We start from the raw sequence: 16,411 nt of genomic DNA on the forward strand, positions 1-16,411 counted from the left end.
TTTTTTCCCCTCCCAAAGAGGTGGCACGTTGCGGCCAAAGCTTGTTAATTAAGTTCTTTAAATGCCCCCAGCTGTGCAATAAGTTTTCAAAGCAACACAACTGCAAATTTATTTATTTATTTTTTTAACATTTGGTGGCTAGTTTTCAATCATGTATTATTCCCCCCTCCTTTTTTTTCAGGATGAGAAAAACAGGAATAATCTCTGGGAGAATTCCCATGCATTGTGGAATCTTGGACAGACAGTCAAACTGGAGGTGCTGTTAAGTGGTGTCTAATTGGAGCCTGTTGAAGGAGGGGAGTCACAAGGGACGATTCTTTGGGCTCACAGGCAGCTTGGGCATGCACACGCTTGCGAAGAAATAATTCAGAGAAGAACCCAGGAAAGTGAGCTCCCTACTAGGGCCTGAGGGCAGGGCTTCTTCCTACAGGCAGGTGGGGCTTTGGGGACAGTGGATGAGCCAGGTTCTTCAGAGAAAGCCCAGCAGACAGGATGGACACACAAGGTGCTTCCAGTGTCCCCTTGCCCCTAAATGTAGCCCATGTTCCTTGTCTTTACCACCTCAGCTTAACTGCTAAAGAGATGGGATTGAAATGGAAGGAAAAATGGAGACGTGAATTTGCAGTTATCTTTACCCTCTGCAAAGCACCATCTATGATGCTACCTCCTAGCTGCTACATTGAAAATGCTACAAAGGATCATTTTATTTAGGATCAATTTTTAAAGTTACAATGATGTCATTAATTTATGTTTCAGTTTTCCATATTTCAATCTCTTTTCAAGCACCTTATCATTCCCCTTGAAATGGAGTGTGGACACGCGTTTTGCGCAGGCCAGTGGTATGTCTGCGAACATGATACGTGTCAAGCGGCAGTTTTAAAGAGACAACGCGCAATTTGCCACATTCTGTAATCCTCAGCAGACATGGTTCTGTTGATATGTGGACTTCTCTATCCTGGGTCCATGTGTTTTCACCATGCACAGAACTTCCCAGCAGGGTCTACCTCTAGAGCTATGCTGGACATGCAGCCTGAAGAAACAATAACCTTTTCCAAGTTAGACCAATGAGCTTTGAAGGTTGTTTGTTACTGCGGGGTAATTGTAGCCTGACTGATATAATTACTTAGAGTCTGTACTCAAAGGTGACTTGGGGGCCCGATAAGGCCTACAGAAATGTCTTGTTTGGCTCACCACGTGTTTTCTAAAAAAAACAAAACAAAACAATAACAGCAAAAAAAAAAACAACAAAAAAAACACAAACACAAAAAAACTGGTTGCGCACATAAAAATCTGGCAACACCAGACTTGCATCTTCCTGCGTAGCCCCAGTCACCTGGAGCTCAGGGTAGCAGCCTCCAGCACTCTCCTCTGACACTAGGAGGCTGGTCACATGATCTGTAGGCCAAGATCTTTCCACAGCTGGAGAACTGGAGTGTGGGGTGTCTCTTCTCTTCGCTTCTCCAGGATGTTATGGAAAAGGCAATGGCCAGGATTCTTTGGCTTCATTTCCTAAGGAATGCTGCACGAGGTACTCATAGAAGTAACTGATTGTAGGTGCGAGTAGGGGCTGCGGATCTGAGATCTGGGTTTCTTGCACTCTTTACACATCTATGATATGGCAGTGTCCATGGGTGGGACATAGCTTTGAGGGAGTTACAACCATTGGAATGGTCCCTTGCCAATTTCACACTTATCACACTCAGTCACGGCAAAGAGAAGACACTACTGACACTTGTAAGTGCGGTGCACTAACGACCGACCTCCCCTCCTGGCCCCCTCCTCGCTCTCCTTCAAATACCCTCTACCTTTTTCCCCGTGTGCATAGAAAGATTTGTAGCTGTTTATCTCTAAGCATGCCTTCTCCTGTATCTCTTGCATCCTCACCATCTTCTCCCCGTGATTCAAGATCTATTTGTTGCTTTGCTCTCATCCTCATGACGTCAAAAAAAAAAAAAAAGGACCTTCCTGGGTTTCATTGCCTGCTAGTCCCCAGAACCTCAGATGGAACAGTAAGTCAAAGGGAAGTCACAGATACTTGTCAAAACCTGAGTTAAAAATAAGTCACTGAGGCTGGGCACAGTGGATCACGCCTGTAATCCCAGCACTTTGGGAGGCTGAGGCGGGTGGATCACCTGAGGTCAGGAGTTCGAGACCTGCCTGGTCAACATGGTGAAACCCCATCTTTACTGAAAGTACAAAAATTAGCCGGGCATGGTGGTGGGCACCTGTAGTCCCAGCTACTCGGGAGGCTGAGACAGGAGAATCGCTTGAACCTGGGAGGTGGAGGTTGCAGTAAGCCGAGATCGAGCCATTGCACTCCAGCCTGGGTGACGAGACTCCGTCTCAAAAAAAAAAAAAAAGAAAAAGAAAAAAGAAAAAAGAAAAAAAAGTCACTGAAACTTGGATGGAGCTGGACATCATTATTCTAAGTGAAGTAACTCAGGAATGAAAAACTAAATATCCTATGTTCTCACTTCTAAGTGAGAGTCAAGCTATGGGGACACAAAGGCATGAGTGGTATAATAAATTTTGGGGACACGGGGAAGGTTGGGAGCAGGGTGAGGGATAAAAGATTACACACTGGGTACAGTATGTACTGCTCGGGTGATGGGCGCACCAAAATCTCAGGAATCACTACTAAAAAATGTATCCATGTAACAAAAACCCACTTGTATCCCCCAAAACTATTGAAATTAGAAATAATTTTTTTTTTTTTTTTGAGAAGGAGTCTCACTCTGTCGCCCAGGCTGGAGTGCAGTGGTGTAATCTCAGCTCACTGAAACCTCCGCCTCCCAGGTTCAGGTGATTCTCCTGTCTCAGCCTCCTGAGCAGCTGGGATTACAGGCGTGTCACCATGCCCAACTAATTTTTGTATTTTTGTTAGAGACGGGGTTTCACGATCTTGGCTAGGCTGGTCTCGAACTCCTGACCTTAAGCAATCTGCTTGCCTCTGCCTCCCAAAGTGCTGGGATTAAAGTCGTGAGTCACTGCACCCAACCAATAATATTTTTAAAAAGAAAAAAAAATTGCAAAGGAAAATAAAGTTCAAACTTTACATAATTTAAAAAAAATTTTTTTTAAGTAGCTGAGATAGAGTGTATCCACCATTGGATGAGGCCACAGAAAACGTGACCCGAGCTGCCCCATGCCCCGCACCTGGCTGCTAATATCTTCCCTGCCTTCGTTTTCTCTCCTGGGCAGCTTTCTCTCCCTTCTGAGTGCTGCCGGCACAAAGGATCTTCCTCGCTCAGCATCCTCATCTGTTTCCAAGATGTGGCACAAGCTCTGAGCAAAATTGTAAAACAGAATAAGATTTTCTTCTCCAAAGTCCCTAGCTGGGGCATCTCCTTTGCCTCACTACGATGCTTCTTACCCGTGGTTCCTGAGTTTTTTTCTTCTCGACACCCCAGCTGACACTAAAGCTTGCTCTCAGTATAAATTTATCTCATTTAGGCAAATTGTGTCCCCGTATGACCTCTCTCAGAGCTGCTGGCCTTTTAAGTCCTCCTAAAGTTTCCATCCCTGTTAAAGCTTATTTACCATTACACTCAGGACACAGACGTATTTTCACAGCAGAGCTCCTTCCCAGGAACTGGAAGTGACACCTGGTTAGTGGAAGCTGGTTTCACCTTTGGAGAATGGCATCCTTATTTTCTGGGATGCTGGCTCCCTTTCATCTCCCTGGGATGGCCCCCTTCCCCCACAACCCAAGCATGCCTGCTCCTGAGCTCTGGACCTGGTCCTGCTTTTGAGCTGATTCTCTGTCTCTTCCCTTTGGCTGTCTCCTTTCAAGCCATCCTGCAAACTGATACACAGATACATAGAACCATCTTGCAAACTGCCCCGCTGAGCAATTCCAGGACTGACTCCCTGTGACTGGCAGCCTGGGAGAGTGGTTAAGAGCACAGGCTCTGAGGCCAAAGTGCAGAGTTTGTATCCTGGCTCTGCTATTTCTTAACTGCGTGACCTTGGGCAGGGGACTTAAGCTCCAGGTGTCTGTTTTTTTCACTTGTAAAGTGGAGAGGGATAATAGCAGTACAGGCCTCTGAGTTAATACCTGTAAAACACTTCAAACATTACCTGGCATCTTCGGGGAGCTCAGAAAACATTAGCTGCTCATTTAGCTCAGCCTAAATAAGAGCTCAGGGTCTCTGCTCCGTTTGTCACTTTAGCCCCTTTTCTCGAGCCAGTTGCCTAGATTTCTTGCAGAGTCTCCTTCTGACTGCATTCTGGTCAATCTGGGAAGTCTCCTCTCTGACTTTGGGTTTCCCCTGAGCCACAGTCACTTTGCATGACTTTTCCTCCCAATCTCCTCACCCCTGCAATATAGCCCTCCTCAGGCTGGCAACCTCTTCTCTACACCTCTGCCTCCCCAACATGCCTTGCAAATAGCTCTGCTGACGACAGCTGCTCAAGAAAGAGTTTCTTTAGCTTCATAATGGTGGCTCTTGCTCTGTCCTAGGAAGGAGGTGGTTTTAGAACCCTTCTACCTCCAAGACCCTATTAGTACAGGCTTCTGCTGCTTCATATTTATTTGGCATTCTTTCATTTGATCTCCCGCCCAAATAATAATAATAAGTGAGCCACGAGTTGGGGTTATCCACCATCTTGCAAGGCCGGTCAGTCACTTTTTGGTTTAGAGAACCACCAGAATAGGCCGGGCACGGTGGCTCACGCCTGTAATTCCAGCACTTTGGGAGGCCAAGACAGCCGGATCATTTGAGGTCAGGAGCTGGAGACCAGCCTGGCCAGCATGGTGAAACCCCATCTCTACCCGAAATACAAAAATTAGCTGGACGTGGTGGTGTGCACCTATAATCCCAGCTGCTTGGGAAGCTGAGGCAGGAGAATCACTTGAACCTGGGAGGTGGAGGTTGCAGTGAGCGGAGATCGCACCACTGCACTCCATCTTGGGCAACAGAGTGAGACTCCGTTTCAAAAGAAAAAAAGAAAAAGAGAACTACTAGAATTAAGCCTCTACCAGCCTGCTGGAGGTGAGAGCTTCATTCTGCAAATGTTGAAATGTATGTCTTCGTACCCTAAATCCCAGTCTCCAGCTACCCAGAAAAGTCCTCGGCTGTGGGTTGTTTATGTTATTTTTTTAACTGTCATTAAGCCACATGCATTCCTGCTTATGTAATCATCCCAGAACTATATGAGTTAGTCTGGGAACTGCCACCAACATGCTGCTTGTACTTATTAGCTTTATAACTGATGACCAGGCCTCAGGATAATGACAGCTTTGCTGGCCCACAGTCACTCAATTTAATGTAACTGATTTCTCAAGAAACAAATGCATCTGCTAACTTTGTCTATATGAGTCAGTGGTATGGAGGCAGAGATCGGCTGAATCATAGGATTAAAAGAACCAAGCAAGGTCTAAACATTCCGTTCTGGGCCTCTTGGGTCATAGGTCAAACCTTGGTCCTGGAAAGTAGAATTTGATCGGCACAATGCTTTTCAAAGAATTAGATTTGAACACTTTTAAGAAACTCGTATATCCTCTAGTTTGCTACAATCTCCACTGTTCCCTTTTGTTTGACATTTGGTCTGCTTCATTCATTTATGTTGGCCTGCCTGGTCCCTGAAGCCATTGGGTTTACAGCTAAAAAGCTGAGTGCTTCCTCTAAAAATATGAAAACTAATTACAGAGACACAGAACCATGGAGTTTAGATCTGAAAGGGAAAAGGGAGTGTAATTAAAAAAAAAAATTGTCGTCCCACATTTCCAAGTGGAGTCTGTGGGGCCAAGTAACGTGAAACCATCTGTGACCCATGAGTATCTGTTGACATGGTCTTTGTCATCCTGTTTTCTCAAAAGAGATAACTTCTCTGGAATTTTTGTTTTTCTTTTTTGAGATGGAGTCTCGTTCTGTTGCCCAGGCCTGGAGTGCAATGGTGCGGTCTTGGCTCACTGCAACCTCCGCCTCTAGCCTGGCTAGGCTAGTCTCAAACTCTTGACCTCAGGTGATCTGCCCACCTCGGAATTCTTTTGAGAAGCATAAAAGCTATAGATCTATAATAATCATGGTAGCGTCATTTGTTAAGAATGTCAGATCCTGATACACAGAACTCACGTGCCAGCTGTCATCTGCCATGGTCTCAGCCTTGTCCCTGGCCAAACCTGAAGAACTTCTTCATCTGGAAGGGCTCACTCCCACCAAAGCATTGTAGCATTGTAGATTTTACTGAAGATCTTGGAATGGAGACAAAAAAAGGGACTGATGTCATAGTGGACTCAGTCTTTCTCTTAGGAATCTTCCCCAGATGTATATTCTCCTCCTAGTATCACTCCTCTGCCCACTACTGACCAGGTCTCTCTCCCCTGAGCCTTCTTTATGTTAGCCTCTCCAATCCCAGACTTCCACGTGCCTTCCCTGGGCTTTTCTGTCCTCTTTTCTTACGTTGAGCAACACAGCTTCTATCTCTTTCAATCCAGTTTCTATCTCTTTCTGCCACTTAATACTATCTTCATGTGTGAGGATGGAAATTTTGCTTGTGCTCAGCAAGTAAAAAATTCTTCAGTTCTCAGGACCTTTCTCTATAAATATGACAATGGAGGATTATAAATAATAGCAACAAAACAGTTTTGTTCCTCTAAACACACATGGTCTCTAATCCTCACTACAGATTTACAGTGAGATAGGTATTTTTTCTACCTCATAGAATTAAAAAAAAGAACAGAGATCAAGGAGGTCAAGTCACTTGGCCTGGGTCACACAGCTTGTAAGTGCTGCAGATAGAACTTACTCAGGCCTGACCTAAACTCCTTCTTTGCCATGTGGGGGCATTGGACGGCAGGTAGTAGTAGGACTGAGTTAATTGATCTGCTGGCATCAATTCTAGATGATTCTTCCCTTTAATCTCTATTGGGATCTAATAACTCAGAGGTGGTAATTTTGGTTAAACACTCTCTTATTTTTTTTTTGTTGTTTGTTTGTGTGTTTGTTTTTTGAGACAGTCTTGCTCTGTCACCCAGGCTAGAGTGCACAGTACAGTGGCATGATCTCAGCCCACTGCAACCTCTGCCTCCCAGGTTCAAGCGATTCACCTGCCTCAGCCTCCCAAATAGCTGGGATTACAGGTGCCTGCCACTGCGCCCAACTAATTTTTGTATTTTTAGTAGAGACAGGGTTTCACCATCTTGGCCAGGATGGTCTCGAACTCCTGACCTCTTGATCCACCAGCCTCAGCCTACCAAAGTGCTGGCATTATTGGCGTGAGCCACTGTGCCCAGCCCCATAAACACCCTCTTTTTAAAGAGAATTCATCTTCAGGATGTTTTTCGATACTTAGAAAGAAACTCCTAATGAGGATACTTCTCCAACTTTTCTTTCTCCTTCTCATCTGAGCCTTATTATAATTCAAGCCTATACGTTGCTTCTGACAGTGGTCTCTTTTCTTTACTTCTTTAATTAGTACTGTCATTTTTAATCCACTGGAAAGAAGAACGGGAGATTGAATATCCCAACAGACATGTTATTCTGAAACTCCAATGGTGACAAATTCAAAAACTCATAATAAAGATTTGTTTTCCTATGCTATCCTATTAGCTCAGAGTAGAGAGACTTAGGAATCTTTTCCTCTTTTGGGGGCTAATTCAGAGCCATTTGTGGTTATCACGCATAAGATGTTTTAAAACCGAGTTGTCAGGTTGTTAAATGTCTTTGCCATGGAGTGTTCCAGTAATTCAATCCCTCTGAGTTGCTCTGGGTGTCTTAAATGTTTTGATTGCAAATACAGGAGGGAAACTGCTGTCCTGAAGTCTCCCCTTAAATCTTCTTATGGATTAATTTGCTGTGTGGCCTGAAATAGGTCAAAAGGTTTTGGCTCAGGAGTAGAATTCTAGAAATAATCACCCTATAGACACTCTAAATCAATCATAATTAATGCACTTGCCCAGTCCTGTCAGCTGATTGCTGCTAGAGGGTGAAATAAAGAGACCCTTTCTAATACAATTTGAAAAGAGATCAAATCTGTCATTTCATCTAATAATTGAGCCAAATGAGAAAAGAGAAGGGTCAAAGTTCACTGGATGACCTTATGTAAACCCAATAATGCATAATTCATTTCCTTTTTATGGAATTTATAAGCTTCTGTAAATGGACAGGACAGAATCATCTGCCCTCCCTGGCTTCTCCCAAACTCTCCTTGCTTCTCCTAAAATGCCTTGTAGAGCTGCCCAAACTTTTCAGTGGCATATTCTGGCTGCATAATCCCCAAACCTTCAATACGGGCCGGCGTTTAATTCATTCTTCCAAGCGTGTGAAGTTAATAACTGAATAAATCACTGGCAGCTCTCTCTGAATGATATAAAACCTGTAATTTATTTATTGAGTGTTGCAAATACAGTTACAACATGTTTTCATGCAAAATGCTTTCCCTCTTTTTAATATTATCCAGAGAAAGAATCTGGGTTTTGAGTTCTGGAAATGGAGTTTGGAAGACAGCTTGTTTGTGGATTGTCCGTTCTTTCCTGGTGTAGCGATGTTAGGAAACTGGGTCTCTTCCCAGCTTTGGCACCATTTGGAATGAGGCGAGGGGAGACAGAAGGAAAGTGTGTTTCAGGAAACCTTCTAGCCACTGCTGGGGCTCCCCCAAGCATCTGTACTCAAATTTACCAAAGCTCTGAACTGCGTGTGAACAAAACTCTTCTTTTAAATGCACATAGTCAGAGTTCTTGTCTCAAGACTTCTTGATAGGCCGGGTGCAGAGGCTCATGCCTGTAATCCCAGCACTTTGGGAGGCCGAGGCATGCGATCACTTAAGGTCAGGAGCTCAACACCAGCCTGGCCAACATGGTGAAACCCCACCTCTACTAAAAATACAAAAAATTAGCCGGATGTGGTGGTGTGCACCTATAATCCCAGCTACTTGCCAGGCTGAGGTGGGGGAATCATTAGAACCCAGCAGGCAGAGGTTGCAGTAAGCCCAGATTACACCACTGCACTCTGGCCTGGGAGACAGAGCAAGATGCCGTCTCAACACAAACAAACAAAACAACAAAAACTTGATAGCAGCCAGCCAATTATTTTTTTTACAAAACAAAACAAAAAAAGTTCATTTCATCAGATGGCACCATTAAAGTAGCTATGCATTTGATTTTTGTGTGTGATGTATGAAGGGATCGTATACTTCTCTCTAACGAAGTCAGCCCAAGATGCCTCCAAAACTTCTAGCCGCTATTGCATGTTCTTTTCACAGTTACCACATTGGACTGTTTAACTGAAGCCCTTCAGATTGGATGGAGAGAATCCCAGGGACCCAGCCACCCATCCACTCAGCGTGCTACGTGGCACTCACGACATTCACAAAACGTTTTTTTTTTTTTTTTTTTTTTTATCTGTTGCTCAAGTCTTCCAAAACGCTGTTTATTTATTTGCTGCTTTTGTATTGCATATTCCTTTGCACCACTATGAGGATAAGCTTTCTAAAATACGGAAGTGATCTTGTCAGTTCCTGTTGTTGGAAACTTCCGTGTACTGTGAAAGGACAAGTCTAAATTGGCTCCATCATTCCAGAGAATGCTTTGTTTGACATTATGTAACAAAATTGAAATTTTACTGATTCATTGACTTTCAAAGTTCCACTTTTCATAATTTGCTCTAAATAAATTATGAAAAACTGATAAATATGGATAAATATATATATACTTACATATGATGTTAATTGTAATTTTAGAAATAACCTAAAGTCTCATTATTAGGAGATTGTTAAGTAAATTATGATAGTTGTAAATTAAAGGAATACCCTACAGACATTAAAAATGACGTCCTCAACCACATGGAAAGAAATTACGGACATGTCTTTAAGGAAAAATGCATGTCTGCATGTCATAATACAGCCTGAGAAGTATGATCCTATTTTGCTTTTAGAATATCTTTCTTAATAAGTAGAGAAGAAAAAAATGAGTACTTTGTAGTTTATCATAAACAAATGTCACAACATTGGCAAGAATGGGAAAATGACACACGCTAAGAAGAAACCTGGTTTATAACTGGAGTAGCATTCCAATCTGTGGGGTGGATGATGGGATCAAAAAATAAATGATGTTAGGATATTTGACAATCCATAAAGAATCCATGATGAAAAACGCTCTAGAAAAGTCCAGATTTCAAATTTTGAAACCTTAGCCTGAAAAGTCTATTTATTCTGTATATATTATGTGTATATGTGCATATGCACACACATATGCAGATAAAATACATATACATACAGATTGATTTGCCAACATGTAATTAAAATTTTTAATATGACATAAAACAGCACAAGCAAAGTTAAAAGACAAGCCGAAGACCAGGATAATATATTTTCAATAAATATCACCAATGGATGATATATAAAATCCTAAGATAAAAGAAACAACTCAATAGATGAACAAATCATGAAAGACGTACTGGCAATTCACAGAAGAGAAAATTCAAAAGACCCATGAACTCATGAAAAGACATTCAGCATCCTTAGTAATAAAGGGAATGCACATTTTTGAAAATAGCAAAGTTAGTGAAGTCTGCCAGTGTCAAGTGCTGGGAAATATATGGAGAAATGGGAACTCTTAAACATTGCTGATGGAATTTGCTTCACATTAGACAGCAATCTGGAAACAGCCATCGAAGTTAAGTATGTACTACAACCCAACAGTTCCATTTGCTGGTGCACATGTTAAAGAGATTCATTAGGTGTACAGCACAAGGAGACAAGAAAGAAGATGTTCATAGTTGGGGAGAGCAAAAAAATGAACAATCTACATGCCCATGGATAGTGCACTAGATACATAGCAGTGGTATTTACACTATAAAGATACAATCGCTGGGGCAGACCCTTCAGGTTCAAATCCAGGTCCCACCGTTTGCTAACAGTACAACCAAGGACATTACCAAACTGCTCTGTGCTTTACTTTCCTCATCTGTAAAATGGGAACAATAATAGCATAGGATGAATGTATCTTAATGAAGAACAAAAGGTTAATGTGTAAAGCATTTAGAACAGTCTCTGGTACATAGTATCACATGTGATTTACTATTGTTATTATAATAGAATAATCAAAGTAAAAATAAAAATCCTAGGTCTTCATGCAACCACATTGTTAAATATCAGAACTTAGTGTTGAGAAGAAAAAGCAAGTTGTAAAATGATATGTATTGCATGGTACCTTATGAAAACATCTATGCCATCTTTAAAAAAGTACATAAAGCAATATTATTTGTTGCTATGACAATACTGATGAAAGAGAAGTATCAGAATATTCACAGAGAAATTTAATCTGTGCTCAGTTCTGGAAAGAAATGGGCTAAATCAGGAAAGGGTGCTGCTTTAAGTATATCTATGTTGTTTTACTTTAAAAAAGAGAGATCTGAAGCGAAAAAAACCTAGTAGTGATTATAAAATTTCAGTGGTGAATATACAGGAGTCTGTTATGTTATTTTCCAAACTTTGTTTAAAGTTGAATGCTTTTATTTTGAAATAATTCTAGAGCCACATTCAGTTATAAGAAATAATACAGAGATATCCCATATTCTCTTTTGAAATTGGCTTCATTCACCCAACATATTGCCCTAGAAACATATCCAGCTTGTTGCATCTATAAATAGTACATTCTGATTGTTGAGTAGAGCTGCATAGTATGGATATACCACATTTAGTTTCACCATTCACCCGTTGAAGGATAATTAGGTTGCTTTCAGTTTGGGCATGTTATAAACAAAGCTGCTATAAACATTTGCGTACAGGTGTGTGTAAACAGTAGTGTTAATCTCAGATGAATGCACAGGAATGCAATTGCTAGACCCTATGGTGATTGCATGTTTTGTTCTTAAGGAAATAAACTGTTTTTCAGATTGGCTGTGCCATTTCACATCCCCACCAGCAATGTATGAATGGCCTAGTTTCTCTGTATCCTCACTAGCATTTAGTGTTGTCATCCTTTTAATTGTAACATTCTGACAGATGTGTAGTGATATCTCATTGTAATTTTTCTAATGGCTGATGATGTTGAACATCCCTAGATCCCAAAGGTTATAGCCTTTTATTTTTGTTTTCTAAGTGTCGGCCAGTCACGATGGCTTACACCTATAATCCCAGCACTTTGGAAGGCCGAAGCGGGCAGATCACATGAGGTCAGGAGTTCGATACCAGCCTGGCCAACATAGCGAGACCCTGTCTCTACTAATAATACAAAAATTATCCGGGCATGGTGGCATGCGCCTGAATCACTTGAACCCGGGAGGCGGAAGTTGCAGTGAGCTGAGACTACGCCATTGCATTCCAGCCTGGGCAAAAAGAGCAAAACTCCGTCTCAAAAAAATTTCATAGTTTTACATCTACATTTAAGTTTGTGATTCATTGTTTTTGCACATTTATTAATTTTAATTGAAATATAATTCACAAATCATAAAATTTACCATTTTTAAGTACACAATCCAGTGGTTTTTAGTGTATTCACAAGATTGTGCCATCGTCACTGCTATCTAGGTCCGGAACATTTTTTTTGCCCCAAAATGAAACTCCACACCTGTTAGCAGTCACTCCCACTCTCCTCCCCGCAACTCCTGGTAACCAGTAATTCACTTTCTGTGTCTATCGATTTTCTATTACTTGATATTCAAATAAATAGAATTATATGACATGATATGTGACATTTTGTGTCTTACTTCTTTCACTTAGCGTGTTTTCAATGTTTGTAAACTATAGCATATATCGATGCTTCATTTTTATGGCTGAATAATATTCCATTGTATGTCTATACCATATTTGTGTATCCATTCATCAGTTGATGGGCATTTGGGTGGGCTCCACTTTTTGTTTTTCATAAATAATATTCTGTGATATTCTATGAACATCATGTATACATTTTTGTATGAGCATATGTTTCCAATCCCCTGGGTATAGATCAAGAGTTGAATTGCTGGATCATATGGTAATTGTTTATTCTTTTGAGGAACCAATAAACTGTTTTTCACAGTGACAGCACATTTTATATTCTCAGGGTATCAGGGCTTTATTTTTTCCATATTCCTGCCAATGCTTGTTATCTTCTTGTTGTTTTGTTTATTTTATGAGTGGCTGTGTTTGGGAATGCACTGTGGTGTCTTGTTGTGGTTTTGGTTAGCATTTCCTAAGGACAAATGATATCGAGCAACTTTTCATACTTTTTGGCTATTTGTAAATTACCATTGAAGAAGTGTTTATTCATATCCTTTGTTCATTTTAAAATTTATTTTATTTCTTTTTATTGTTGAGTTGTTAAAGGTCTTCATAAATTCTGGATACTAGACCCTTATCAGAGATACGATTGGCAGATATTTTCTGACATTTTGTGTATTATCTTTTCACTTTCTTGATTGTGTCCTTTGATGCACAAAAGTTTTAAATTTTGTTGAAATCTAACATGTCTATTTTTCTCTTTGGTTGCTTGTGCTTTTGGTGTTGTATCTAAGAAACTGTTGCCTAATTTAAGGTTGCAAAGATTTAAACCTATGTTTTCATCTTTATTATTTTAGATCTTAAATTTAGATCTTCGATTCCTTTTATTTTCTTTTTTCTTTTTTTTCTTCTTTTTCTTTTTTTTTGAGACAGACTCTCGCACTGTCACCTAGGTTGGAGTGTAGTGGCGCGATCTCCGCTTGCTGTAACCACTGCCTCCTGGGTTCAAGCGATTCTCCTGCCTCAGCCTCCAAGTAGCTGGGATTACAGGTGCCCACCACCACGCCCAGCTAATTTTTTTGTATTTTTAGTAGAGACGGGGTTTCACTATGTTGTCCAGGTTGGTCTTGAACTCCTGACCTTGTGATCCACCCACCTTGGCCTCCCATAGTGCTGGGATTACAGGGTTGAGCCACCACGCCTGGCCGATTTATTTTCTATATATGATGTGAGGTAGTGGTCCAAATTTTTTTTTTTCCCCATGCAGCTACTTAATTGTCTTATTGCCATTTGTTGAAAAGAATAATCTTTGTCCATTGAATGGTTTTAGTATCTTTGTCAAAAATCAATTGACCATAGATGTATGGGCCCATTTCTGGTTCTCGAGTCTATCAAATTGATCAATAGGTCTATCCTTATGCCATTACCACACTGTCTTTATTACTGTAAAATAGGAGTAGGTTTTGGAACTGTAAATGGTGAGTCTTCCAACTTTATTGTACTTTTAAATCAATTTATTCATTTTTGAGACAGGGTCTCACTCTATCACAAAGACTGAATGCAGTGAGATGATGACAGCTCACTGTACCCTCAACCTCAGGCTCAAGTGATACTCCCACCTCAGCCTCCTCAGTAGCTGGGACTACAAGCACATGCCACCATACCTGGTTATTTTTAAAAATTTTTTTGTAGAGACAGGGTCTTGCTATGTTGCCCAGGCTGGTCTTAAACTCCTGGATGCAAGCAATCCTCCTGCCTTGGCCTCCCGAAGTGCTGCAGTTACAGGCGTGAGCCACCGGGCCTGGCCTGTTTTACTTTTCAGGTTTTTAAAAAATTCCATATGAATATTAAAATGAGCTTATCCATTTCTGGAAAAAAAGAAGTTGGAATTTTGACAGACAATACATTGAATCTGTATATCAATTTATAAAGTATTGGCCTCTTAATAATTTTAAGTCTTCCAATACATAAACATAAATGTCTTTCCATTTATTTAGGTTTTATATTTCTTTCAGTAATATATTGTAGTTATTAGTGTATGAGACATATGAGTCTTACACCTCTATAGTTAAGTTGATTCCTAAGTATTGTATTATTTTTTATGTATTATAAATGAAATTGCTTTTTTCCCTTCGCTTCACTTCTATTCTCTGCCCTTTGCTTCCCTTCCCTTCCCTGCCCTTTGCTTCCCTTCCCTTCCCTTCCCCTTCTCCCTCCCTTCCTCTCCCCCTTCCCTTCCCCTGACTTCCCCTTCCATCTCTTCCCCTCCCCTTACCTCCCCTCCCCTCCTCTTCCCTTCTCTTTTTTTTTTGACAAGATCTTGCTCTGTCACATGGGCTGGAGTGCACTGCCATGATTATAGCTCACTGCAGCCTCAAACTCATGGGCTCACAAGATCCTCCCACCTCAGCCTCTGGAATAGCTGAGACTACAGGCATGCACCATCATATCTGGCAAAGTTTTCTATTTTTTGTTGAGATGGGGTCTGACTATGTTGTCTAGGCTCAAACTCCTGGTCTCAAGCAGTCCTTCCACCTCAGCCTCCCAAAGTGCTGAGATTACAGGTGTGAACCACCATGATTGGCCTGGAATTGTTTTCTTAGTTTCATTTTCAGATTATTCATTTCTAGTGTATAGAAATACAATTAACTTTATACATTAATCTTGTTTCTTGCAAACTTGTGGAACTCATATATTAGCTCTAATAGATTTTTGGTGAATTCTTTATGGTTCTCTATATACCAAATTAGGAGAGAGAGTTTTGCAAAGAGAGATAATTTTACTTCTTCCATTCCAATCTAGATGTCTTTTGTTTCTTTTTCTTGCCTAATTGCCCTGACTAAAACTTCCAGTATGATGTTGAATAGAAGTGAGAGTAGATTCCCTGTACTGGTGCTGATTTTAGGGGGAAGGATTTTACCACTATGTATGATATAACTGTGGGTTTTTCATAGATGGCCTTTATCTGGTTGGGAAAGTTCCTTTTTATTCTTAGTTTTCCAAGTGTTTTCATTCTGAAAGGGTGTTAGATATTGTCAAGTGCATTTTCTACATCAATTGAGATAATTATGTGGTCCCCTGTTTATTCTATTAATATGCTATATTGTAGTGATATATATATTGGTATATACATGTAATATGGTGTATATATATATATATACATATATATATATATATACATATATACATATATATATATATATATATATATATATATATATCTTCATATGTTAATCAATTTTGCATTCCTGGAATAAATCCTACTTGGTTATAAGGTATAATCCTTTTTATGTGCTGCTGGATTTGATTTGGTGGTATTTTGTTAAGGATTTTAACCTATATTTAAAAGGGAATTGTATCGTTTTCTTTTATTCTGATGTGTTTATCTGGATTTGGCATCAGGGTAATGCTGGCATCATAGAATGGGTTAGAAAGTGTTCCCTTTTCTTTTATGCTTTAGAAAGAGTTTTTGAGGAATTAGTGATAATTCTTCTTTAAACATTTGGCAGAATTTGCCAGTGAAGCCATGTGGTCCTGGGCTTTCTTTGTATAACATCTTTAAAATTACTAACTGAATCTCTTTACTTGTTGGAAGCCTACTGAAGTTTTCTATTTCCTCTTGAGTCAATTTTGAAAATTTGTGGCTTTCTAGGAATATGTTCATTTCATCTAGGCTCTCTAATTTGTTGGCATATGATTTTTCATAGCATTCTCTTATATTCCTTTTACTTATGTAAAGTCCATAGTACTGTCTCCTCTTTTATTCATG

General features: G+C 40.4%; 1 long non-coding RNA gene across 2 annotated transcripts in view; it reads right to left on the minus strand.

Moving 5' to 3' along the window:
- Positions 1–2,862: 2,862 nt before the first annotated feature.
- The window catches only part of LOC105492267 (uncharacterized), a 61,720-nt gene continuing 48,171 nt past the window's right edge, over positions 2,863–16,411 (minus strand). For both annotated transcript variants that reach the window (XR_011616439.1, XR_011616441.1), the window contains exons 3-4: positions 6,078–6,196; positions 2,863–3,285 (exon numbers count right to left, since the gene is read on the minus strand). This is a non-coding gene — a long non-coding RNA (uncharacterized lncRNA). The remainder of the gene's footprint in view (positions 3,286–6,077; positions 6,197–16,411) is intronic.

This window comes from Macaca nemestrina, chromosome 18, assembly GCF_043159975.1.
Source record: "Macaca nemestrina isolate mMacNem1 chromosome 18, mMacNem.hap1, whole genome shotgun sequence".
NCBI classification, from domain to species: domain Eukaryota; kingdom Metazoa; phylum Chordata; class Mammalia; order Primates; family Cercopithecidae; genus Macaca; species Macaca nemestrina.